The sequence below is a fragment of the Aptenodytes patagonicus genome, chromosome 4 (genome assembly GCF_965638725.1).
Source record: "Aptenodytes patagonicus chromosome 4, bAptPat1.pri.cur, whole genome shotgun sequence".
In the NCBI taxonomy this organism is placed as follows: Eukaryota; Metazoa; Chordata; class Aves; order Sphenisciformes; family Spheniscidae; genus Aptenodytes; species Aptenodytes patagonicus.
The window spans coordinates 38,474,025-38,501,766 of NC_134952.1; the positions used below are offsets into that span (position 1 = coordinate 38,474,025).

The 27,742-nt window shown below is 37.8% G+C and overlaps 1 protein-coding gene across 9 annotated transcripts in view; it reads right to left on the reverse strand.

Annotated features, from left to right (window-relative positions):
• TENM3 (teneurin transmembrane protein 3) overlaps positions 1–27,742 on the reverse strand; it is a 432,264-nt gene that overhangs the window by 336,628 nt on the left and 67,894 nt on the right. The window contains exon 1 of one of the 9 annotated variants that reach the window (XM_076336465.1): positions 10,282–10,338. The exons of the other annotated variants lie outside the window; for them this stretch is intronic. The gene's annotated coding sequence lies outside the window, so the exon portion shown is untranslated. Of the gene's footprint in view, positions 1–10,281; positions 10,339–27,742 lie in introns of those variants that run through there. 9 annotated transcript variants of the gene reach the window in all.

A 27,742-nucleotide genomic window follows, 5' to 3' on the forward strand; every position in this document is an offset into this window, starting at 1 on the left:
CATCTTCCCATCCACAAGGAATAGCTTTCAAAAGCAAATGGAGAACTGTAAAAGCTTTGGAAGATTTAAAAAAAACTTGGGTTCCTGAGAGCTGTAGATCATTAGCTCTCCTGCCCCTTTCCACTGCTTTTTCCTTACTCCATATGCAAAACCTTTGTCTTTAGTAACATGTAGTAGCGAGTAATGATAATAATAGATGCTGCCACCCAAGCTCTCATTTGGGCAATAGCGTCTGACTGACGAGTGTTTGTCATAGGACACTAGCGACATGCATGCTAAATCATGGCATAATTATTACACACTGCATCCAAGTGCTCACTTTCCAAATTCGTAATAAGCATCAATAACTTTCAGAATAAAAAAAAAAGAGAAGAAACTTTAGAGATTATCCTATTAAATTTGACCTACTGAAACAAAAGAATTTTAAAGACTGTATTGTTAAAAGCTAACGACTTCAAGGAAACTATGAACAGTCTGTATTTCAAGTAGGCAAAACTCTACATGACATTAAGAAAAGCCTTACCTTCCACCACATATCAGTTATAACCAAAACAATCTTACCGCCTATCTTTGTTTGAAGTACTTTTTACTACTATGGGAATTGGTTTATTTGTTTAGATGGATAGGTAATTTATCTATCTAGTAATTATATTATGGGTTAAAAGATCTGCTTTATTACTAACACTGTAATCGACTCACAGAGATTATTTGCTGAAACAGCAAACCCTTTTCACAGAGCTTCTTTGTTCCATTACTTTGTAAGACCTGTGATGAGTATTAACCTTTATTTCAACACAGATCCTTACAAAAGAAAGAAGAAAATATTCTTTCTTGATCCTTTGGAAGAAACTGCCCTCACTCCCACAGACCTTAAATACCCAAATACCCAGAGACAGTTTTGTGAAATGAATCCTTTGATGAGCTTCAGAATCACGAATTTTAACCAAAAAAACCCCAACCCCTGTCTCTATACTTTTGCTGCTGCCGCCACCATTGCTAATGATTATAACCTTCCAGTACTGTGAATAATTCAGAAACTCATCTGTTCCTTTCAGTGTAAAGACAATGTTGAGAGAAAAAGGTCACTTTTTTCCTCCTTCCAACCACTGACTTTTCTATCCCAGCACCGGTCCAATCGCATGATACACCTAGTGTTTGACATGCATCCCCTGACAGCTTCTTAGCAGCAGTTAGTCTGTTTCGCTTAGAGTACAAAAATAATAGGAGCACAAAGGAATGACAACATTCAGCAGTTATACACACAGTACCAGCACTCACATTTGCTCTAGCTATTTCAGCTACTTGATGTACAGTAGGCCTATGTTTAATTATAAAGTAGGCAGATGTCAGCATACGTATTATAACCAGGCAATCTGGTACTGATGCACAGAAACAGTGGCACTTGAAAAACATTTATTAAAAGTAAATATGAGCAGTATAATCACCTGTTTTCCAAAGACTACCACTTGAGAATACTCCCCTTCAGGCCTTCTTGAAAAGACTGTAAATTCACTGCCAGTTCCTTTTTAATCTTGTGATTAAAAAGTACACTGGAAGGCTGTCAATATATACACATACAGTATGCAGTTTTATTTGAAAATAGTATCTGTCAGAGCAAGACAAATCTATGCAATACAGTATTTAAGGGATTAATTACTGTTTACTTGAACCTTCTCCTCCCTTCACTTAAATTATAACCTTCTTTTAGGCCAAGAAAGCTTATTTTAAAAATACATATGCAAAGGATCTGTATTATAGTGAATGCTTCATTTTCCAAATAAAGATGATTGGTTAAAACTTTTTTAACTTGAAATTTTATTGAACTCTAACACGCATCCAATTGAAGGCTGCTGCACTGAACCACGAGTTTGTGTCTAACCATGAAGAAAGCCAGAGTATTCTTTGATACTAAAAAAAATCTGCCAGTTAATACAGCAGAGCATAGCATTTAAGTATTTTTACCCATCTATTTAATTCTTTTCTTTCTCTGGCTGAAATCAGCTTGATGGTCAAGGAAGATGACCACCTAAGGGAGAATGAAAGATTACAATGCTTCCCCTCGCAAATAAAAAATACCCCCCCCCCCCCCCCCTAAAAACCCCAAACCCTCTCCGCAGGGAACAAACCACCCCCCTCCCCAATCCCTAGTGTTTAAATAAGACCTAGAAGGTTGTGGTTTGTTACCTGACATGTTTTCCCCATTTCCTTCCTTCTCGCCAAATAACTTCAGATATATCACAAAATGTCAAATTTGGTCTCCCTGGTTTTGCTGAAGGACTTTTCAATGTCTTCATTATTGAGATCAATGAACTCCTCTCTCAGACTTCGCAGAAAGAACCAGAGCACTCTATCCTGAGGAGGATAACCTTTCTCCCAAGCGTCCTTCACTCAGAACCACCTCCCCACACACCTCCCCAAACATGGCTAAAAATGAGCAATTTCACAAAAATAAAACAAACAAAAAAACCCAGCGTGCATGCACTCATCTGCTATGAATTTTGTTTTAATATTTTCTTGAGAGAAAATACCAGAAATAGATATTTATCATTCTGAGAACAGGACAAAGTCTCTGTTTCTAATTTAAAAGCTCCCTCAATATCTCAATTCTATACAGACTGTCAGAAGCACGCTGCACGAAGAGTCAAATGTGGTTATAAGCTTCCCACCTCTCAAATGCTGCACGTCTACAATCTCCCATTACAAACATCCTCTGTAAAACTGAGTAATCCAGACAGTCATAGTGTATTCTGAGTTCTTGATCATTTTGTATGACCCTCTCTGCAGCTCTAAAAAAAAAAATTACACTAGCACCATGTGTAGGTCTAGATTATGTCAGGTACTAAAAGATCCTAATAAACGCGTAGGCTCCTTTACACAACTCTAGGGTAACAAGATAGTCTTAGGTGTCTGGTAAAGAGAGCAATTCAAGCATCTGTTTTTATGGTAGAATTTACATATACTATATATATTCTAAATGATACAGCAATTTTTAATATTCCTTTTCTTAAGCTTGTAATTCCCCCCCCCCCCAACTTCAGGCAGGTATGCTGCCTGTATATTCAACAGACCATTAACAGAGCAGCTACTGCACTTACAGACAGGAATAATAGGAGCTGCAGTCCACGAAAGGCAGTTGCAGGCTTTCCTTAGCCACACAATCTATAAAATCATAGGATCATTTAGGTTGGAAAAGACCGGTAAGATCATCGAGTCCAACCATTAACCTAACACTGCCAAGTCCACCACTAAACCATGTCCCTAAGCGCCTCATCTACTCATCTTTTAAATACCTCCAGGGATGGTGACTCAACCACTTCCCTGGGCAGCCTGTTCCAATGCTTGACAACCCTTTTGGTGAAGAAATTTTTCCTAATATCCAACCTAAACCTCCCCTGGTGCAACTTGAGGCCGTCTCCTCTCGCCCTAAATGAACACTAAAGTCTTAGAAGCCAGCCTGCCTCTTCAGGACAAAATACCTCCCCCAAAGGCCGTGACAGAGTAAGACAGCCAGCGTACAGAAGGCATATCTAGAAATTCATACTATAAGTTCAGCAGCCAGTAACACCATGCTCTGTACAATTTTTGGTGATTTTTCTTGTTGGGAAGAGAGTCAAAGTTTGGGTTTCTCCCACTTCTACTGGTGAAGTGTGGAAGGAAACTGAGCAGCAGAGCAGAAGAGGCATTTCATTCAATCCAATGAATTTAAATAAATTTCTACCAGCAGGTTTTACTGTCCAGCTCAGAGCACTGTCCTTCTGGGCTGCTGCGATGAACACTGATAACCAGTGCTCATGAACACGAATTTTTTTGTTGGACTTGCTTACCACCACTGATCTTCATGACATACCATATTAAAAACGGAAGGCAAACAAAAATGAAGAGCTAAAAATTTATCTTCAGCTGTAAACAAGAAATACCAATTGGTATAATGACTGCCATGTATAATTCATTTATTGTGTTATATCCCTCATACCAGCAAGCACCAATGCAAATTATACTAAGAAAAAAAAAATCAATTAAATATTTCCTAATTTGTTGTTAAAACACAGCCAGCACATATAACAGAAATATTAATGTAAGACTATCAATTTTGATCAGTTTTTAGTTTTTTACATCTCAATTGTTGCATTTTTGAAAAAAAAAAAATCTAGGAAATATGCATAACTGTCAGTAATAAATCAAACCAAGTAAAGCATCTCAGTTTAAGGTTCATTCCTAAGTTTTGAAATAATTTGAAAACAATGATGAATGATGGAAAACACCTACACGAAAGATTTGCATCGTTTAATTGTTTTAAAGTTTGTAAGTTCAGTGAATGCACTGTCAACACGAAATCTTAAAAAAATACTTGTATTTAAGTTGTTATTTATCAGATTCCCATTGTCTCTCCCTAAGACGTACACACTTTGAATTGTGTGCTGAGAAATGGAAGAATTTCGACAAATTAATTGCTTGTCTCTTTTTACTAAGATCATTAAAGCTTACTGGTAGCAGTAAAAAACATTGTTCATTAATTTTTATTGGAGCAGGGAGGAGGGAAGAAGAGGGAACTATGGTCCAGGCTCAGAGCAAAACAGGCATTAAATTAAAAAAAAAGAGTAACAAATGGATTTTCGGAATGTGTACACAGCCATATGCTGCTAAACCTGCTAATACTTACATATATGCTTAATCTTACTACAGCAAGGAGTCTAATGTCTGGAAAAAAAAAATTACACATACAATTTTCAAGGTCACACACTTATATATATGAGTTAGCCTATTGCTGTAAAAATATTGACTTGCTTGCTGAATGATTAAAATTCCAGTATTCCATTTTTAAATAAGCTTTGACAACTCACCTTAGAGTGATTAGTCAGAATCTCAGAATTTGCGATGAGTATGAAAAAAATAGTTTGTAACATACTGATTGGAAACAATCTGTAATTACCATAGCTGTTTCTTTCATGGCTATTTAATTGCCTTCCATAATCATTTACGATCCACATGCAGCTGTGCATTCTATATAAAAAAATCTTGAACAAAATTGTATGAAAATGTCCAAAGCACTTAATACAGAGCCTCTAATATTTTCATATCTAGCTGTTCAGGTTCATATGTGCCTCTCAAGAGTTTCCCAAATCCACTTTTTCACGACAACAAAGCAAACCTAATAGACAACACAGATTAAGATTTATGACAAATTTTCCCTTTTAGAAGTTATATTACAAACTACATAAAGAACACATAATAGCAAGCTTATTTAGCGTAAAAAAATACTTGTCAGTGAAGCTCCACTGGTGCGTAATGCTTTGAAACCCATGTTTCAAACAGAGAAAACAATCACAAATCACAACCTTCAGTAAAAGATACAACATGTAAACTGTGGCTTGAAGCACTCTCTTGGGAAATGTAAACTATTTAACTATATAAAAATGTACCTTTATGTGCCAAAATAAGCCTCTCTCTCCCAGTCTTGGTATCTTTATCAATTTATACACCTTCTTCACTGATTTTTCTCCCAGCGGGAGCCAGCAGCAGTTGCTGGAGGAAGCGGAGGGTTTCCCTCCCATCCTCCATAGCAGGTCAGGGTTTGCTACAGCCCAAAACCCCCATAGCCAAGCTTACAGCAAAGGGGCTGCAAGCATCCTCTCTTCCTACAGCCCTTCCCACTCCATGTACTCTTCAGGTTTCACTGGTAACCGCTGAATTTAACTCGGGCAAAGAGGAGAAGAATTTCAGGCATATGTTACACACACAGAACCCAATGGACTCATTAAGAAGGTGTCTTTTGTGTAAGGGTTTTACAGAGCTCCTGAATTCAATATCCCTCACTACTTCCCATATAAAGCTTGCTCAGTTTATGAGAATGTGTGCTTTCTCATTAGTGATCTCCAAACTTTCCCTGCAAGGCAAATTATCTGAATGCCCATTTTAATCATAATCTGAAAAGACTAACACCACAGGTAGCTACTGTGTGTCACATTGGGGGTAAAATGTGACTTCTAATGTTTTCTAACAGCTTGTTGAGAGTAGAGTTGAAGACAAGACCAGCTACATGGCTGTGAGTATTCTGGGTAACTGAAAGGATGTAAAAAACTTTTTCTTCATTCAAAATGTTGTTATCAGCAAAACAGCAAATATTTTACAATGTTTATGTTAGAAGATCTTCTAAGATTGTAATATTACCTAAAAAAAATCTACTTTCTCCCTATACACAGCAAGACTGGTACTCCTGAAGGGGGGGGGGATCGCAAACAGGAATGGTAAGATAATTGCAAGAGGACACAGGATTTTTTTCATCCCCAGTTTTATAGATGTTGTCTTCTAACCCCTCCAAACTGAAAACTATTTCAGAATATTAGGAAGTTATAAGAATGTAAATACAATAAAAGCACAAGCATAGAGACGAACTAATGGCAAAGTCTGAATTCATCCTGTGGAAAGATTCCCCCCCCCCCCCCCCCGACCCAACAATTTGATGACATTTGAGAAGAACGTCCTGGAGACATCTGTCAGACAACTGCGTCAGAGACAAGAGGTGCAGGTCTTAGACTCCAAAGTAGCTCAGTAGCTTATTGAATTGCAATGATCAAACTCAGATTTTTAAAGAATAACACTAGTTGTCAAGAAATGTTAAAGGCATGGTTTGTCTATCTGTACACACACACACTATATATATATATAAAAATAAATAATACTCCACTGATGTAGTGGAGAATACCCAAGTGTCTGTAAAAGTTCTCTCTTAGAGTTCCAAATTTCTTGCAGAATTTTTTTTACAGAAGTAAAATGAACACAGTAAAGGAGACATTTGATAAGGTTCCTTGCAAGATAGGCTCCAAAAATGTAAGTTGCTATGGTGTAACACGGAAAATACTCCCAGAGACAAACCAACAGACAGATGATAGCAAAATAGGGTAACAAATAAATGTTTTCTCTGTGGAGAAAGGTCCCACAGAGAGTTGTGCTAAAAACTAATGAGATGAATAGCAAGGTAACGAAATAGTAACTGAGACTGAAGATACGACTATTCACTGTCTCTTACAACTCAAGTAATAGGGATTTCTTCATACCTTTTCACATATGTGCACAGAAAGAAACAGGATATTAACCTAGCTGACTGCTTGGCCTGACCAGTACAGTTGTTCTTACACCTTTATTTTAGAATATCCCAGCAACACAATGCTGCAGCATTTCTTAATTCAAACTACCAAGAGACCACTGCCAAAAGTGGTTGTCCACTCCCCTCCTACCCAACACGAATACTTGCAGTGCTTTATCTAGTAGTCGTACATCAGGATGAGCTAGAAAATCAGCCAATTGATTTTGCTGGGTTCGTTTTTCATGAGTCCACAGAGGTAGTATGTGAGGAAAAAACCCTGCTGGGTTTCCAGAAAAGGGATTGCAGAAGTTCACACGTTCACTTAGAATAAGGTTTTCTCCCATGGAGAGTTGCAAGACAGACAAGTAGCAAGAAGGTGGTCAGAAATAACAGTTGAAAAATGGGCAATTTCATAATTTTAACCTTACTGCAAGTAGGTTAAACACACCTTTTTTCCTTTCTTGCATGGCTTTTTTTTAATTTTTATTTTATTTTATTGTAACAGTGTTTTATTTCTCAGGGAAACCTACAGAAAACTCTCCTTCTGCCCCCTCATGTGGAAGCTCCTCAACTGGAAGAAATAAGTTTGTACTGGGTCAGTGAGCTGAAGCATCTCACCATGCTGAATACCACAGCTGGCGTGAGGAGTGAAAGAAATGGCACAGCTCAGAGAAGGACCACTTTTGGTGGTGGTGAGTTAGTGCAGCTCCGCTCTCTTACACCCCCAGTGTGCCTGCATGCTAGTTTATGTAGGACAATGAGTGTCATCAAGCAACTGGTAGGAAATAAAAAGGATATGAAGCACATAAGACACCATAGCGCACGCTTGGACCTGGCGGTCCGGGGCAAGTTTGTCTCACAGACTGAGACTGCGGGTTTTAATATGGCATTTTCTGCAAGAGCTAAAAGCACACTGCAGGGAATTTGTTAATTCTCGCATCCCCACCATTAAATAGAAAAAAAAAAGGGGGGGGGGGGGGTGTCTCTCCAGTTGAGACTACTCCTTTCTGGTGGAAAGTGGTGGTTTAGTAAGGGGAAAACATAATTTGTATTTTTAAAAAGGCATAAATATGAAAAGCGTGTATTTTTAAAATTTTTTTTTGATGGAAGAACTCGGTGAAAACAAAAAAATGTTACCAATAAAAGTAGTTACAACTACTCTTTCATTAAGATTCAGCATTTATGCTGTGTAACTCAGCATGGCGATCCACCAGCATTTGCTGATGCTGGTATCTTGAGGTCATCCTTATGAGGAAAACACACGAACAAACAGTAGGTTATCTGTGATTTTCTTTTTTTTTAATGCCATAACATATACTTGAAAAAGACAGAATATAGACCTGAATCAGTGTATATAAAAGAACAAACACGTTTAAGTATTATAACAACACTATTAATAGCAGTTACAAAACACTCATTTTTCTGGATAAAGTCAGAAAAAGCAATGAAGACTCAGGAAATACCTATAAGTTTTCAATTTTTTTTTTTCAGTTAAGTGAAGATTTTTCATGTGCGGAAAGTATTTTGTTTAGCTTGAAAAGCATATTTATCTAACACACAATGTTGCTGGTTTACAGTTGTGTACTGCTCATTGAGACATACAGAATAAAAATAACTATCATATCCACTGAAAAAATATTTCCATCTCCATACTTCCAAAATAAAATCTACTGCTTATAACTTCTTCGTAATATCTGAGTCTTCAAATCTAATTGTGTTTTGTTTCAAATACTGTATATTTATTAAATCTTATGTTCACAACAATTATCCTAAAGAAATCACTTCCATATTATACATTTTTATTTACAACAACTTCTGAAAAGTAGAGAGTTTTACAAGGAATGTATTGATTCCAAGATAATAATAGATGGTAGCTGTGTGATCTAAGTAGTTTTTCTTCAGAAAAGGATCGAGTGATAAAGTAGTGTTGTGATTTGTAAAGGTCACATGCTGGCAGATCAAATCAATCTTAATTTTGAGAACGGTGTAAGAATAAAACAAATTCAATTTCTAAGTGCTGGATCTTATCAATGCCTAGTTTTAAAAAGACAATCATAACCATAGCTCTAATTAAGATATTTTTTATGAATTCACTGTGTTAATTCCTACTTCTACAGTAGAAAACACTGTGTTGAGAACTATCTGCAGCAAGATTAACTTTCTGCTCAGATGCCTTCTATCTCCCCATCTACCCTAGCTGCAAATATTTTTTCCAATATTGTATTATTTTTACTACTAATAGAGAAATTGCACATATTAAAAAAATCAAACACACAATTCAACAAAATCTATTCGCATTTGGATTTAATCTACTTAACAATACTCTGCAAAGCGCATCTTGAACTTTAGAGAGAGCTTTTAAAACTAAATCTTTAAGCTTAAAAGAGAAATTTAGTACAAGATAAGTGAAGGACAGAGTCCTGGTCTATCATTATCCCTGCACAAACATGTTTCAAGTTGAAATGGATGGAAACAGACAAACAGAAGACTATGGTTTAGGAAAAATACTTAGGTGTTCTGTCCCTTCAAAAAGAATAATTCTTAGATTTGGGGAGCCAAGTAGGATTTTATCAGCAGAAAAGTGTCAGTTTAGTTTCTTCGTTTCATGAATATTCAGAAGAACACACATCTGAAGCAACACTTCTTTGGAGACGCCTATTTTGTATGAACAATCTAGCAAAATACTTACATTACAGTGGCCTTATAGGCAAAGAATGCATAGACAGGCTAGGTGAAAGACACTGCATGTAAGATTTCCCAAGCTTAGGGATTCCCCCATTAGTTTAATAAAAAGATTTTGTTGTTCTTTATTAATAACTAGGTTTACATCACTAGAAATATTTGCTACATTTATATTCTGTATGAAGCTTGCTGAAGACTCTGTGTGAATCTCTTGCATGAAGACTTACACCAAGTATGGTGGCAAGGGGGCGCAAAGAAAAGCAAAAACTGCTTACTGATGACTAATAGCATAACTATGAACAAAAATTATCATCCAAGTTCCTTTCCCTTTATTAAAAGTTTTATGCTTTCCAGGAAAATACTAGATTTTAAAATAATCTTCTCCATACCAACACAAAGTGTTTGGCAGTCATTGATCTTGGTCACGAGAAGGTTATCAAGAACACTAAGATTACTGGCATCCTCTTGTAGTACCGTCTTGTCCAGGCTGGAGAAGGCTTAACCCTCTCGCTTACCTGCAGATCCCAGACGCCCAGATGTGGATGCCAGCCCTTCAGCCTCCACCAGTGTGTCACAGCCATTTAGCACTTTTAACTCTGTGAATGTGAAAAACATTGAGGTGTCTTTAGCTAAGAGTGCTCCAGGTAACACCTGCCAAACCCTGAGCATTGCTCAGAGCACAGCTGCTGGACACTTCTACAGTGATACTGTTCACAACACCATCTCCAGCAGATAGAAACACATGCAACATACACAGCTGCTAGCTGTAGGATAATCTCTCGTCCATGTAGTAGGAAGTGAAGGACAACAGCGGCTGCTCTAGAGCTGAGAAAACTGCTTACACTTTTGACGACAAAGTAATGGTAAGTACCAAAGCTTGGTACTTGCAGCCCTGCCACCTACAAGTCAGGAGGAGGGAGAATGTGCTCCCAGGGACAGACCAGGCACTGGGTAAGAGCAACACAAGCAGCCAGGGGAGCTGAGCACGCAGCACTGCATCTAAGTCCCACAGTAAGTTTAGATTACCTTGATGTGTACGATGTGCTACCTTGACTGTCACAACAATCTGAGGGAAAGAGCAAGAATGAAGAATGAGGAGAGGAAAGAACTGTCTTGGGTTTGCTTCTTCATATCTGCAGGTTATGGCTAGGCAGTACCTGTGTCAGCCTGCCTCTGCCCTGCATGTAGGCTTTGCAGTTGTTTGTTTCCTGAAATACTGGCAGACAAGGCTCCTGATCATCATTTCATGATGAGAAATTGAAGCAAGTGATAGGCAGGAGAGAGGTCAAAGGGACGGAGAGGGAAAAGGGAGTGAAGAGATGACAGACAAGTCTTCCTCCCCCAAATCTGCAGCTGTATCACTGGCTCACTGGTCTTTCAACTACACCATTCTCGCGCAGGATAGTGACAATGGACCAAGGATATTCTTGACGGCAGAGAAAAGCCCCTTTCTGGATATGAAAAAAAATCATCACTTTTACTTAGCAGAGGAGTAATTGTTCCCAGCAGAAATGAATACATTTGAGAGTATCAGTGAGCTCCTGTGCATGCACAATCACACAGGCACACTGACAGTAAGAAGCAAGCACCTTCCTTACGGCCTTACGTATATACCTGCTCGCCTTCCAGCAGAAACAGGTCAGAGTGCTGGAATTTTCTAGTTTCCCCATGGAAAAGCCCCCTACTGCTAATGGCCAAAGCACATCTGTTGTCCCTCATCAAATGGGGTTGGCACAGACATATGTGAAAATGGCCTTGTGCATCCTTAAATCCTGAATTGACTGGGATGCATCAAGTCTGAAACTGAATTTTCTCCCAAACTGTACTTCTGAAACGGTTCTAGAACTGACAGTAAACTAGAAACATCAACTCCAAACCCAAACTCTTAATATCATACCTTATGGGAGATAAAAGTGTTCTGCCTAGTCCTGCTCATGCTCTCATTCACCACCAGCAGCAGATTGCTCTGCAAGCAGGCCAGCAGATACACGTATATGACAGCAGTAGAAGCATCATAAAGCTCCAGCGTCCAGTGTTGCTTGAACGTAAGAGATCTGACTACAGTACAAACTAGACATACTGAATCATCCCTGCTGCTATAATCGATGTCCCGGAGATGACACTTTGCCCGGCATTTCTCAGATTTCCCTGAAGCTTTCCCCAGGTTTCAACAACTAAGCCACACACACTGTAAACTAGTCTGCACTGTATGTAGTTTTGAACAACGCAGTGTATCTTGTGGCTGCCTCCGATATCAGAAACGTGTACCTGGATTCAACAAATTTAGTGCCTGCCAAACTGCCTTTCACACTGGTAGCTGAAGGGTTCGTGAATTGCCACCCCAGTTACATACCCATGAGTTTCATACCTGATATGACAACTGTCCACACCAGACATGCTTCAAAGACACAGTTACATATAACAGCAATCCCCTTTCCACAAGTCTACACAACCTGTTTTTGAATAGCGAATATCAAATCATAACTAAATATTTCTGAAATTCTTTAGTGTAACCCAGAACGTAAAACAAATAAACCAAAAAACACTTCCAAAAAACAAATTACACAACCACACATAGAAGGGAATTCTTGAGGTGTTCAAGTAAGCTACAGTGCTTAGAAAACACTTAAAAAAAAAGTAAGTTATACCTCACTGTTCATATTTTAAAGCCATGGAAGAATCACTCAGATTGAACCTGAATGCATTTTAGAACTGTAATGCACATTATTACCCAGTTTATAAAATTCAACAAGTAACTTTAACAGTAGATTCATGGCATTTTAGTGATTATTGTTGATAGATGTCAGTGAGAAAAGTAAGGCAAGTTCTAGAAGCAACATACTGTGCTTCCACAAGGGCAAACCAGAAACTCAGCAGTAGGAGAAAAAAAAACCTAGTTCAGAAACAAAAAAGGGCTGTCACTGAGCCACAGAAATCAATTTCCACTAAAGAATAAGGGAGGTGTTCAGCTGATCACTATCCGCTTCCCCTAGACCAGTATTCACAAGTACAACATCCCATTCTAGACAAATAAGAACGGAACAAAATGAATAGGTTTTTTCCCCCTTACCCCAAAACGTAAAGTCAACACACATAAACCAATATTCCAGATTACAATAAGAAACTAATTTAATCTTAGTCATAAATTAAACCTATAATTTTATTTCTACTAGAAGTCACTATTATAAGTAAGCTTAATGATAGTAATAACTATATGCCTACACTGACAGAGGTATCACAACTTCATACTCATGCCATAAATTTTTGATCCCCAACTCCTATTCCAAAACCACTCTTAAGGATGTCTTACTACTCTTGCCTTTATATCTAAATGATAAAGAAATTCTTGTCGGAGCCTTGCAGAATCTGTTAAAGATGCTTAAACTACTTTTCTGTTTAAAAGGAGAACATTCATTCTGCAAGTGGGAAGACTAATCTCAATAATAACTTCTCCTAATAATTACCTGCCTGCACTGTGGCTACTAAGGAGATACTAAATTACATCTATAAAAAACCCTAAACACCTCCGCATACTCCTAAAATATTAAAATACTGTATACAGTAGATAAAACTGGAAATGGAAAAATGTTTCAACAAAAAAGGAAATTTTAAACTTTCAAACAGTCTCTCAAAGGCTTCTGGGGAAAATTTGTATCTTATAATTGAAAATTTTCTAACATTTTGTAAAGGTTTGGATAGAATTAACTTCAAAACATAATACCTTTCAGAGCTACTTTCTGGTCAGTCAGTGACGTCTAACTGAATTTGTCACGACATGCAAACACCAGTTTGGTAGGAGCTGATTTTCCTTAGTTCCCATTTGAAGTTAAAACATTTTGAATTGAAACAAACACAAGCCTCCAAATATGCTGTGACCTTTGCATAACTGATTACCTCTTTTCAAGTTCTGCAGCTGTAGCCAGCAACAACACACTAATGAACAATTTGCTCACATTCAAAAAAATCTCCAAAATGCTTTAACACCTGACATTTAGAAAAAAAAAACACTTTCTTTGGCTGGAATCTGATGGTAGGAACTACTGCATGTCTGGAGCATTATATCAGCTCTACAGATGTGAGAGCTGATACGCTGTCAATATAGGTAAGACTCAAGTTCAGAGCTAGAGCTGCTGCCATTCAGCTCTATGGGTATCACGCAGCACCACGGCTTGGGAGTTGTTCCTTCGTCTTTTGCACCTTGCTTGTATGACTGGCTGGTGCTCGTGGTGAAAGCTTCCAGCTTCCACTGCTGTATAGAGGTAAGGTCTCGTTCTCACAAGAAGCACCAGCTTCTAGCTCCCACCAGTCCCATGTAAGTACATAAGAATGGAGAACCTCTTGGTCAGGCAGACTGACTTTTTCAATGCAAATGCAAGCTGGGAATGAATTTTAAATTGGAGAAGACACTGAAAGGGATACAAATCACACACGACGCAGTCATGAGTAGTTTGTAGACTGTATCTCAAATAGTTTCCTTTGATACTAGAACAAATCAAAGCGGATTACAAAATGTTCACTTTTGTCTTGGGTCGGGAAGATAACTGTAACAGTAATTCAGAGATCATTCTGAGCAAAGAAACTTCAGGGGTGAAAACAGGTGGAGTAAACATTGATTTGAAGTCAAAACAAAATCAGCTGCAGCCTTAACTGTGAGTAGTGATGGCACTAACCATCAGAGCAGTCTTCCCATGCCGTCCAGTGAGCAGCACATGTGCAAGTCTAACAAGGGTGTTCCAGCACAACCTCTACAGCTTTAGAAGTGCTTATATGCAATAGGACGAGAAAGGATATTTGCATCCAGCCCAAAGTGGATCCAAGCATCTTGAAGCTTTATACAGAGGAATGTAGAAGCAGTAAGTAATACGCACTTTATTCTTAATCACTAGACCTCTAGAACTGCCAGTTTTCTATCTAAGAGACTGCCTAAACCAGTAATCAAGCCAAGTACCTCAGCACTGGACTTCATAATGCAGGAAAATCCTAAATAGCCATCACAGTAGAGGGAGTCTGTTTTTTGTTATTCTCCAAAAACTGAAGGACCATAGGCAATATCATGTATGAATCACAGTAAGTGTACTTACACTTTCAAATCTAACAAAAGAAACAACCCCAAACAACTTTAAAATTAAGTTTTAAGAAAATTATACACCTAAGTAACATGATATAGTAGCTGGAAGAAAACAGACTAAAAATTATCTTGAAGCAACATATATGACACAAGAGCTCCTATTAAAATACACTTGACTTGTGTAACTAAGATCTGTGCTAAAATGAAAGGAAAACACTGAAAGCAAAATATATGAGACGGCATATTTAGATTTTGAGTGAGAGAATGGTTTCATATAGATCCGTGAAGTTAACTGGAAGCCAGCCAAGTTATAGGCTGCTTCTTTCACACGCAGCAAATACGGAGACAAAGAAGGAATAGAGAGAAATGAAACTGTCAAGAGAGGAAGTTCAGATCACAAGGTACTAAAAATATGCCAATGTTCTATATAGCAAATGAGATTTGCAGGTAGAGGAAAGGTATCAGTTGAGAAGTTCAGGATCAAACGTGACACCGAGGTTATTCACGGGAAGTCTAAATAGCAGCTATACAAGCGGAACAGTTGATTTGTCCCCAGGAGAAACACATCCATGCAAGTATTTAGAGGGAAAGTCAACACAAGCAGGCAAAGAACAGAGAAGAGTCATTAAAGGTGTCAAGAAATATGTACAGCTGAGAATCACGAGCATATAACTGCCAGTTAGCAGTATAGTTTAGACATGGTATATAGGAAACAGCAGATGGCCAAGAAGTGACCCTTGTGAGAGGGACTCAAGAGCGCAAGGGTATTGTCACATAAAAGAAGGTGTGTATTTGTTCACTTCTTATTTTTTAAGCGATGTGTAGAAAAATGTCTACAATAAAAGATAGGGCAGGCAGTTGGATGAGAGATTTGTAGAAACGCAGTGGTTATATAAGGCGGAGAAAATGAAAGAAGTAATACCTGCACACAGAGACTGCACAGAGCTCCTCAGGGCAGTCGTCATTATCCAGAGCTAGGTCAATCTCAAATATAATTTCTTAGCAAGTATTTTGGAAAAGACTATGAGTAAGGTCTAAGACTGAGTATCTTCTCTCTTCACCACCAAACAATTCACGATAAAAATGTTCCTTAGCTGAAGGATTTTATATCGGGCCTTTTATAGATATGACATTTAAAACTTAACTGAACAATCTAAGCCAACTCTTACAAAGCAAAGCAGCAGGTAGGCAAGCTCACTCCAGGTATTGGGTACATTTACCCATTTATTTAAATTATCTGACTAGACAGAATCGTAAAGTGAAAATATCACTTGTCAGCACATATCAGCTATAATTGGTGCTGTACATTTCACGAATAAACCAAAATTGAAGACTCTTTAAGCGTCTGACTAACTAGCAACTCAGTCTGTGCCAAACTTTCTTCTCTCAGAGCCTGAACAGTTTCTAGATTATCCCCTTGCTTCTCAAGCTAAGGATTTAACAGAATATGCTTATTACTTGAAGAAACCAAATTGTCATCGAAACACTTATGATATAAATGGTTAGTAAGTATGTATTGGTATAATGATATAATAGTATAAAATGGTTAATGAGAAAATAGAATGATATTATCAACTTACTCAAACCTACTTAAAACAGTAAGACAACACTATATTTTGTTAAGAAAGAAGTCTTAACAGCAAATTTTTGTAACATTTCTTTATTTTTTTTTTTACTATCTGTTGGTTGAACATTGGGGCATGCTTAACTCCACAGCCTGGAGAACAGATCTAGGTTCTAAGCTTCATGTAATTCACATGACATCTATTTATGGCATATGTATGTTTGGTATGTCCTTCACATGGGCTGGAGGTGAAAAATGGGAGAGTCCTCTCAAGTCTCACAGTTTCGACATGAATTAAGCAGAGGCCATCTCAACAAGCAGGCCTGTAAATCTGAAGACTCCTGCATTCTTTTGCCAAAAATTTGCCTTCCAAACAAATAATAAAATGGAGTATCAGAAGCTGCCTTTTTATTACTGAGATCAGGAAAATGGGAATAAGAAAGAAAACTAGGAAGATAAAAGAATAAAGGAAGATTAAAATGTTTTAAATCACAATGATACATCATATGCACATCATTACAGAGCACATAAAAACATAACACCCTAATATGATTACATTTAAGTGTTCTATGAGGATATGCATACGATATGTTGTTGGGATTTAAAACATTTTATTTCTATTGAAGCAGTTCTACAGCTTTAAAACCTGCTGCAATTTTGCATGTCTGTTGCCTTTTACATTCTTCAACATCAAATGACAGATTTTCCTGAATATTTACTCACTAAGAACCTTGGCAGAACTTGCAGACCTTCATTTTATTGCAGGATTGTAACTGTATACGAGTTAACAGACCTTCTGCTTAGCATCATGGCATCAAGAAGAGTAATCTCAAGCAAAATTTTCATTCAAATTGATTTTTCTCACTGACAAAACTCCTCTGCTTAAAAACCTTGATGATTTGAAGCATCCACAAACTATGTGGATGTTCAGTACACAAGAGACACCTCTGCTGCATTGTCAGACCAAGACTCAGTGGATGAATCAGAAATACAGATACTTTACAGAAATACAGATATTTATATTTTACAGGACAGATTTCTAACCCTGCTTCAACTGGTAAAGACAAACACATGCTAAGTACTTATGGAAAAACCTACCATTCAATATATAAATAAATGTTTGAATACATACACTACATACATACCTATGAGTTACACACGTAGCTATACAGACATAATACTCTAAGAAACCTTGCAGTATAAGTAGATAAACGAATGTATGAATGAATATTGCTTATTTTCAAGTTTTAAACAGTGCAGGTTTCCAAGCCAAACATGAAAGCTGGGAATGTAACATATTGCTCTGAAAACACTGAATAAACAAGCAAAGAAGGGAAAGTTTGTTAAAACATAGATAGTGTGATATGCCACAATTGGGACAAGTAGTTTTGCCAGTACTTGAACGCCAGCAGCACAACAACAAAGAAAAACAACCCTGCAACAAAACAAAGGTTTCTTTTTGTCAAATACTATTTCAAGTTATCTGATCTTAAGAAATCAAAAGAATACCTCAATTATGTTAGCTTTCATTCTCAAATCACGATGGAGAAAGAACACAACTTGGAAGAAATTTAGTAAATACATGGATCAGTTTATGTATCACTAGCAATTACTCAGCAAACCTTCCCTATCTATTATAAGTGCGTAGTGTTAACAACGCGTTCATATTCAAATTGAAAAGGTTACTGTAAAACAGAATAAAGAATACATCTAGCAACTTTTCACTGATTTTATTTACAGTGTTTCTTGGTGACGAAAACGTCCACATAATGTATGCAGCTTTGCTATTAATATACTACAGTTCTCCAGTTTCCTTTTAGGCATACTAATATTGGTCTCAAAAAAACCCAACCCAACCCCTCTGTTTTGTACCACAGTCTCAACAGGTTCCACAGCCACAAAGACACTGAAGAGTCTCCTCTTCATGAACAGGGCTTGAGGAAAACCAGGGACAGCAGAGACATCTCTCTCCCATCTTCTCTTCATCTCTGCCAGTGATTTTCATGAAGTCCTACTACTCATTAAATGACCTGTCCAGATGGGCATAGCCTGTTTTCTGGGCAACTGACCTGTGTAACAGCACTTCTGTAAAACGAGCCAGTGCTAAACCCTACCCTGTTTCCCCCACATCAGTCCTGTGGTTGCAGCATGTCATCCCTGCTGCAGGACTGCAGGCGAGCAGGAACATGCTCAGCCTAGCTCTCCCGAACATGGTGGCTTCACTCCACTTTCACAACATGCAGCACATGGAGTGGCAATGTGAACCGAGAACTGCTAGTGTCTGGCTACAAATACATGGATTTCAACTGCTGATGTGAAGAAGTCAGATCTAGGGAAAACTGAGGAGACTGAAGCCCATTAGCTTCCATCCGTCCCAGTAAAAGCACATGCATCAATATGGGAAGGATGACTAAACTGAGTCATCTGACATACAACAACTCATCTTTCACTTTCCATTGCTCCCTGCAGAAGAACAGCAAATTATACTGCAGTCCTGAAAGCTTTAACTGAGGGATTTCCCAGTTATTTGTATTCTTTTAGTTTGTTTAGTGTTTGTTTTTAATCAAAAACTTTCCATCAAAACAAACTGGTAAGTTGATAGCAACATGATTCTGTTCCAGCATCACAACATTACTTTGGTTGGTAGACTGGCAGCCTTCACAAATTTCAGTTACTCAAAGGGAGGCTAACTAGTTTGAAAAATAAATCCATTGCTAAGAAACAAACAATCACAGGGAAATAAAACAGTGGCTAAGAGGAGGATGGCATTTTCAAGGGAGGCGAGCAATCCACAGAAAGAAATCTCCTTTAATAACTGCATTTGCCAGAAAGCATGGAATTAATTATTGTTCCAATATACATAATGTATTCAGAGACCTCAAATAACAGACATTACTACCTGGCATTTCAGGCACAGCTGAAGTATACTGATTGTAAGCATAAATGTTCATATTATGAAACAGGCAGATGGTCTGCTTCACCAGAAACATTACAGTCTGACATTTGTTATCAATTGTACTAGTTTAATACTAATGAGAGTAAATGGAGACAGATTTGCAAAAATCAGTCTCTCAGGAAGATGTATGTATGCCTTTAAAAATCTTTTACTTCAGATATATCATGCTATGGTACCAAGAGGAATAATGATATATTTTAATATACAGTACCACTCTGACATTTGCGCAGAGCTTTCAGGCCAGTAACCAAAACCTACATATAAGTACGGGAGAATAAATTTATTCAGAAAAAGAAGCAGAGGTAGTGCTTCAGGATCTCTGCCGTAGCAGCAATCAAATAAATTAAGATTATACTTACTTTTCATGATACTATAAAATACTATTATACCCATTACTACTTTTATTCACAAGTAGAGCGATTATAAGATAAGCACAGTAAGGGTAAGTTAAACTTGTTCTCCAAATGCCGAAGTGCTATGCTCCTAGTCCTTGTGTCCCCGCTGACACCACGCTTGCTGCGGGCAGGGGAAAGAAGGAAGAGCCACCAGGCTCTCCCCAACACAATGAACTACCAGGAACCCAAGACGGGTTATGCGGAGCAGCCTGCCCCATTACACTCACTGGCTGCGTTAGGTACTACGGTATAAAACAGAAATCCAAACTGATGAGCATTAAACAACGGGCATAAGTTATCAGCACTTTCTCAAGCCTAACACTTCCCCTTAGACTTGTTCTACTGTATGCAATTACTTTGGGTCTTACGTGGATACTATGGCATGTGCTTCATTTGACATGGTTTCTCCAGAATCATTAATGCTACATTTCTCATAATGATGAAGTGGTGAAAGTGTTCCTTGCAAGTTAGTGTCTAGCTGCCAGTGTTTCTGTAAAGTTAATATATATAGTTATATATATATATGAAAAATATAACTAATATATAAAGTTAATATCTCTGAGATTTCTGTTGTTATGAATAATGATAAAGCACTCAATCTTAAAAGCATCTTTTCAAATATAAATTAACAACAAACACCGTGCTCTTGCAAAAAGGTGCTGAAAGATGGTCAAGGCACTATTTTAAAATTCATTCTTAAATCTAACTATGGTGCTGTCTAATAGCAAAGCAGTGAGGCAAGCCATTTAATGAACTGCTGACTGAACATTGACTAGACATGTAACGGTTCCCCAGAGCACTAGCATTCCTCATTCAGCAGGACACACTGAGGCAGGGACACAGAGCCCCTGCAAAGGGCTATAACAAACCAACGCTGCAGAAGCTCCTTGCTTGTTTTGCTCCCTTCAGATAGTTTCCTTTCTGTTTCGTTTCCTCTGCAACACCAAAATAAGCGTCATGAAATACACAGTGACCTGCTACCTTCTCATTAATTACGCAGCATCAATTCCATGGAGATTGAGTTTACTCAAACCACTCTGAGCACAAGCACAATTTAAGACTGAGGTGTAACAACACGGCATTATGTTACAATTTAATTATTTCGTTTCAATTCATGTCAAACACCAAAACGTGAGGACTGATTCAGACAGACTGGATTTCTTCTTTTTATAGTCAGAACTTTAAATATTATTATTTACTCATTTACTGTTTCATTTAAAGCTAATGTCTGTTTATTATCTGAGGATAGATTACTATGTTTTTTACTGTGAAGTAGAAATATATTTGTTACTAATCATCCATACACTGTATGAAATTAATACAACAGATAGAGGTGCAGACAGAAAAGAGATTTTATTGTAGTTTTCATTGCCTGGGAACACCGATTTCAGCTAAGATATTCTGACCCTATATACTGAAGGTCAGGCATTAAATATTACATTTCCCCAATTTTGTAACGTTTTATAGCAGACATGGTCATTGCCAGCAACTTCTAAAATAAGATTAAAACCAAGATTCTATTCCTTGCACAGATTGTTGTATTAGCATACTGCAAAAATATGTAGAGTACTGTACTTCAAGCTGAGATAAAAATGCCTCTGGTATAAAGTCAAGAAAATTTAAAGCAAAGTCAGCTGTACACACTGTAACACACTTTCTCTGAAGCTTCTCCATTGGAACACAAAACACAAATTAACTGTCATGTTTAAGCAATTATCTCCTATCAAAACGATCAAAAACCTAATTTACACAAGAGATACAGTGGATGCATTTCCAATTCCCCCTCTAGCTTCCCCAAGACAGTGTAACTGTTCCAAACTAATACAGTCACTCACTTTATACAGGTGGGGGGGAAAAAGAGTGTTTTTAAAAAAATATTATTTATTTTTAAGTAAATTAAAGAAGTGTGATCTTCCCTGTAAGGAACAGACTGGAAGTACAAAAGATATATCAGTGGATGTTTTACATATTGGCACAGTCGTCCAGATCAGTATCTTTTTTTTTTTAATATAATTATATTTTTCTCACAGAAAACTGATAGCACAAATAGATACTATGTGATTTTTCAACCCAGCTTTTCAAAGGGCAAGGAAGAGACTAAGCGGACAGAATGAATTTTGGAGTCAGACTTCTGGAACAGGGTTTGCCTTTTGCGACCTTGAGCAAGATGTCTGCTCCCATCTCACACACACTAGCATCTAGACCAGGAGCAACATCAAGCCTATCTTCCCAACCAAAACATATAAACAAATCAGTGTCATTTAGCAAGGCGGGGGGGGACTGGACACCACAACTGTCGTAGTTTAACCTCAGCCGGGGCAACTGAGCACCACACAGCCACTCGCTCACTCTCCCCTGACCCCCCCGGTGGGATGGGGGAAGAGAATCAGAAGAGTAAAAGTGAGAAAACTCGTGGGTTGAGATAAAAACAGTTCAATAATTGAAATAATAATAATGATAATAATGACAAAAGAATATACAAAGCAAGTGATGCACAGTGCAATTGCTCACCACCTGCCGACCAATGCCCAGCCAGTCCCCGAGCAGTGGCCCCCCCGGCCAGCTTTCCCCAGTTTATGTACTGAGCATGACGTCACATGGTATGGAATGTCCCTTTGGCCAGTTGGGGTCAGCTGTCCTGGCTGTGCCCCCTCCCAGCTTCTTGTGCACCTCCAGCCTTCTCAGTCGGTAGAACATGGGAAGCTGAAAAGTCCTTGACTAGCGTAAGCACTACGTAGCAACAACTAAAACATCGGTGTGTTATCAACATTGTTCTCACCCTAAACCCAAAACACAGCACTGTACCAGCTACTAGGAAGAAAATTAACTCTATCCCAGCTAAAACCAGGACGACAACAAAGACAGAGAGGAAACAACAATAATTCTTTTTCCCCCCTTCATTCTTTCTAGACACTCTTGTGGATCTACAGCAGTGGAAACTTTTACTCACTTTTTTTTTTTTTTTTTTTTTAAGTACAGGGCTGGGTCTTGTACAATTCTAATACTTTACTTTTAAGTGATCTTTTGTAATAAATTAGTATACATACACACACATATACTTTGTATCCTCTCTCTTCTGCACACAATATGCAAATTCCATTAAAAATCATTGCAAACACCTGAGCCTAATTATGAAACGTGACTAAAAAGGCACAATATACAAAAGAACAAAGTCTTTCTGTAACTAGTTCATATCTCCAGGAGATACATTTTTACTTTTCCTCTTGTATTTTTTTGTTTTCCCCCATCCCTTCGTACACACAATCTTACAGCCTTCTATTAGCAATGCTACTGAACTCGGGGCTTTTTGACTAAGGAACAGAATACAATGGGTAACTTCTATTCCAAAGTCAGAAAACGTAACTATTTGTAAGTTATTTCTTTTAAATTGAATTGGGCACTCAGACATTGTCATATGCAGAAAGGTAAATGATTTTTTTTTTTTTAAATTACTGAAGAGAGACAACAAGCTTTTACTTTTAAAAAAAACACCACACAAAAAACCAAACCAACCCCACCCCCAAAAAAAACATTAATTCTTTTTCCCCCTCTTCCTTTGCTGTGGCTGTCCTCATGAAGCAGTGATTTGCAAGTTTGAAAAGCAATCATTCTGGATCCACTAAAAGAGCCTGATGCAGTGTTGTATGAAAATAGTGATGGTCCAGTACAACATTTTATACACCTTCAGCTTTGGTTTTGGTTAGAAGCTAAAGCATGTTCATTGATACAGAGACAGGAATAAAAGAGGTTGTCTTCTCTAGAAACTAAAGTAAAAGCAAAAATCTCCAAATACCGTAACAAATTTTACTTATACCAGTTAGTAAACAGTTAAGAGAAGAAAATTATTACTATGAAACCCATTTTGTTTCCCATACCATGGTAAAATCTATTGCTAAAATCTGAATGGTAGCCAGTGCTTGTAAGAAAACCTGAATCCATTTGTTCCAATATTAAGATACACTTGAACCACCTTCCTTGAAGACGCACACATTAGCAGCATACAAATTAGCAGCAAGCAGGTAATTGAACAAACGCTTGCAAAACTGGGAGTAAGCATGCATAGTAGCTTTCGCTTTGGACAGACAACAGCACTTCCTTCCACAGTCCCTAAGAACTCCCCTTGGCCCATAAAGCTGTTTGAAGAAAGATGTACCTGGAAGGAGATGGTTCTGGGAAAAGTTAAAAGTTCTGAAACATGAAATAAAAAAAGTTTCCATAGACTTCTTAAATTCCTTCACACTTCACTGATTAAATACACAGCAAATTAGTTATGACAATCTGTGGTTAACTTTCACTATATTCTCAAAATACAGACGTTCAATTTTGAAATTTGATCAATATTCATACCATCTTACATACCAAGTTAATTGGTAAGAATGCTGCGATATATTCTTTGAGACATTTCTCAGGAACAATTTAAGTATTTGTTACCCAATGTGAGTAAGTCTCCTGTTTGCAAACATTGATGACGGTTAATGGAAGTATTACATTGTTAGAAGGGTTTCAAAGTGACTTGTATGAGGCATGTAAACAGGATAAGAATAGAACTAAACATATCACAATGAAAGCACGAAAGCATAATTTAGATACACACACAAAAAGCAAAGTCCTTTCTCCTCTCAACAAGAGAACTATTAAAACACAAAAGAACAAAGGACTGACTTTGAATAGTTTTAAAAATCAGGACTATGTAGCTTTGCAGCAGTAAGATACATATTACAAGTGCATACCCTAAGAAGGCCTCTATTTAAAATTTTGCTACATAATTTTACAAAGGAGATCTAGCAGTCCTCAGACTACATGCATAATTAAGAATGAATGTTGCAGACAAAAAGCTAATAAAAATCTGGGCAAAGACAACTGAAGTCAATTGTACATTTTATATATTCATTAACTAAGACCTATTACCTAGTTTATCATCTGTAATCCTGACAAAACTGGGATTTGCACACATGCACATCAATCACTGTCACCTTCTAATCCAGAAATCTGCATATGTATTTCTGTAACAGGATTAAGATTAGTTTTATGAATGTTTACACAGTATAAACCCACAGTAGCCCTGAAAGCAGTAACCCTGTGTTCCACCGCTTCTACCCAGATCTGTGCATCCCTGCCCCTTGTCCCATCCCAAAGTTTGTGGTTTCCCTGTTACTACAGCTCACCTGAGTTAAATACTCATTTTCACCAAGCCAATTTTAATGTGGGCCCATTCCCCAACCTGTAACTGCAACCAGCCAGTGTGATACCTGTGCAGGCAAGGGGAGACCGCAATACAGCAGGCACAGGCAGGGACACCTACAGCATTCATGAAACTATGATCTTCACCTCATAACCTGGCTTCATAATCTGAATCTAGCAAGCATTATGCGGTGAATTACAAACCCATCCAGACCCAAAAACTAGTTCTGATGCAACAGTTGCTTTTTGCTGAAGTACTCATCTTCTCCTAGCAAGGGCACTGTGAAAATTTAAGGAGGCCAGACAAGCATTGCTCTTTCTCTTCCTGTCTACTTCTGCTCTTTTCCCACACTGCCAACCTCAAGCATTTACCAGGGAAAATTCAGGTACAGAATTCAGGTTTCCATATAAAAAAATCACAGGATTTTAGAGAATTTTGGCTCTTGGTAGCTAGATTTCTACTGCTTATTTCTTATTCTCTCCTTTACAACCAAAGCTAGGCATCACTACCAAAGCCATTTCATCTTTACACATACAAGCTGGAAAATGTCGTATTATCATACTGGTCTGAAGCTTGGGTCTTACAGAGAATGCTAAGTAAAGATTTAGTCAAAGGTAGGGAACCTGAACAAGACAGTAATTGTTGACAAATATATACATACATATTTGCCACCCAAATCTGAACACAGTGATGAAAAACAGAAGATGGAGGAAATAAAAAATACATAAATTACTGACCAGGAAAAGAGTGCACCTTGGGAATAGGGACTATGGAAAACAAGCTCACTAAAGCTGCCAGCAACTGTCTGAATATATTTTCTTCTTTTCACATTGCAAAAGGTGAGACAATATCATAGGCTTTCTCCCTGCTGAAAGGCCACTCGCAGTTTGCAGTGATGAAAACCCTTTGAGAGAAGGGAGTTGTAAGTGGGTGGAATTACAGGGACTCAGTGGACCCATCTCTGATACAAAACTGAACTTCCTAATACTAATGTACATTCAGGTCTTATCATGTATGTAAATTCATAAAGGGAATTTAAGGGACAGTTTTAAACAGACTCCATACTTCTATTAGAAATCAGATATATACATTATGGAGCATCCTCTGTCAGAAAGGCAAGAGTCTTCTTATCTAGAAAAAAAATATCTCAAGTTATGTTTTATGCTGTCCAGTCACCGTAACTATTGCAATGATTTCCCTTCCCCTTTTACTGGGGGGAGGGGGAAGAAAAAAAAAAAATCTATGATCTTACTGGGTTCTTTAAGGAGAAAAGACACCCTGGTGCCATCTGATTGTTTTAGCCTGATTTTTCCAGGAAACTAATGTTATTATGAGAAGACTAAACACAAAATTATAACATTTGAACCATGTTGTCCAAGTTCTATCAAATTTGGCAAAATGCTAGATGCCTCATATGAATTTCACAGAAGTTAGAGACCTTACAGAAAATAAGACCCAGTGCATTGACTCTTGAGGGAAAAGCAGCCATAGCTTTGTCCCTTTTCCCCTGGAGAGACGGCAATCTACTAGCTAATCAGAATTCAGGTACTACCTGTCAAAACCACAAGCACGCCATTGCTAACACAGCCAAAAACCATTGAGAGAGGCTAAAAGGAATGGCAGACTTTAGGGACATGGCAGGGAGCTGGGCATCTGACACTGGAGACTAAAATACACAGGGAATGAACCTAGAAGAAATTCAGTTTTCAGGTCTAATACTCATGGAACAACCTGATTCGTGTTTATGGAGTATTCTCAAGCCATAGTACTTAAGAAAAAAAAAGCACAACAAAATAACACTTGAACAGCAGATACATATAAAACATACACATGGATAATTTGAGTAAGTCAATACCAATTAAATAAAAGGGATGAAAAACACTGCAATTATTGTGACTGGATAGCTTTAACTATCTTGGTAGCATGCAATATAACAATGTAGATTTGTGCTGAGGTGCCTGAACAAAAGACAGAGCCTATCTCTTTTCGTCAAAATGCCCAAGTAATACGATAAACATTGAAATAGAACAGTGAGAAAACCTCCCACCATTTATTCTTCATACAAATAGATGTTATTTGTATGTGTAGGCTGTCAGACATACATGCACCCTTTTAAAGGCCTGGTTTTCCAAGCAGATTTTGTTTTTTTTTCCCCTCCAAGAAGAAAATATCATTGAAAGGAGAAAAAACTCCAATAAAATAAGAAACAGAATTAACTAATGCCCCCAAAAATCTAGAGCAAATACAAATTATTGTTGACTCACATTGTAAATTGCCTGTCCACTATAAGCTTTCAGAGTAATGTAACAAGGAAAAAAGTGTTTTTCAATCACTGCCATCCATCATCTTGCTAAACAAGTAAAATGTATACTCTGCCATCTGCTAGCTATTAGTCTGTGTAATCATAAAATATCATGTAATGTAATCATAAAAAACCCACTATTATTACCTACTCTTTCAATTTATAAGCAAATATTTCTATCTGTCAAATTATTTCATGCTAGCATGGGGCTTGAACCTTCTGCACTGCTTACCATCAATCTAGTCAAGCTAAGATAAGTCTGTCTCCTGTTCGGTCCTCCTCCGTTTGGAAGATGCTCAGCATGGCAGTACTCTATTTGATCCCAGAAGAAATCATATGAAGAGACGGGTCAGTAAATGATCCGGCTGTCAAGGACCTGAACAGTTCAACAACAGGGGCTATGAGACAGTCACTGCTCTTGTTCGGACAGTCTTAGATGCCGCCAAGAAAGGAGAGAATTCTCATTTCTGAGATTTTTTTTTTCCTGCACCATAGTCTATTTAGTCTTG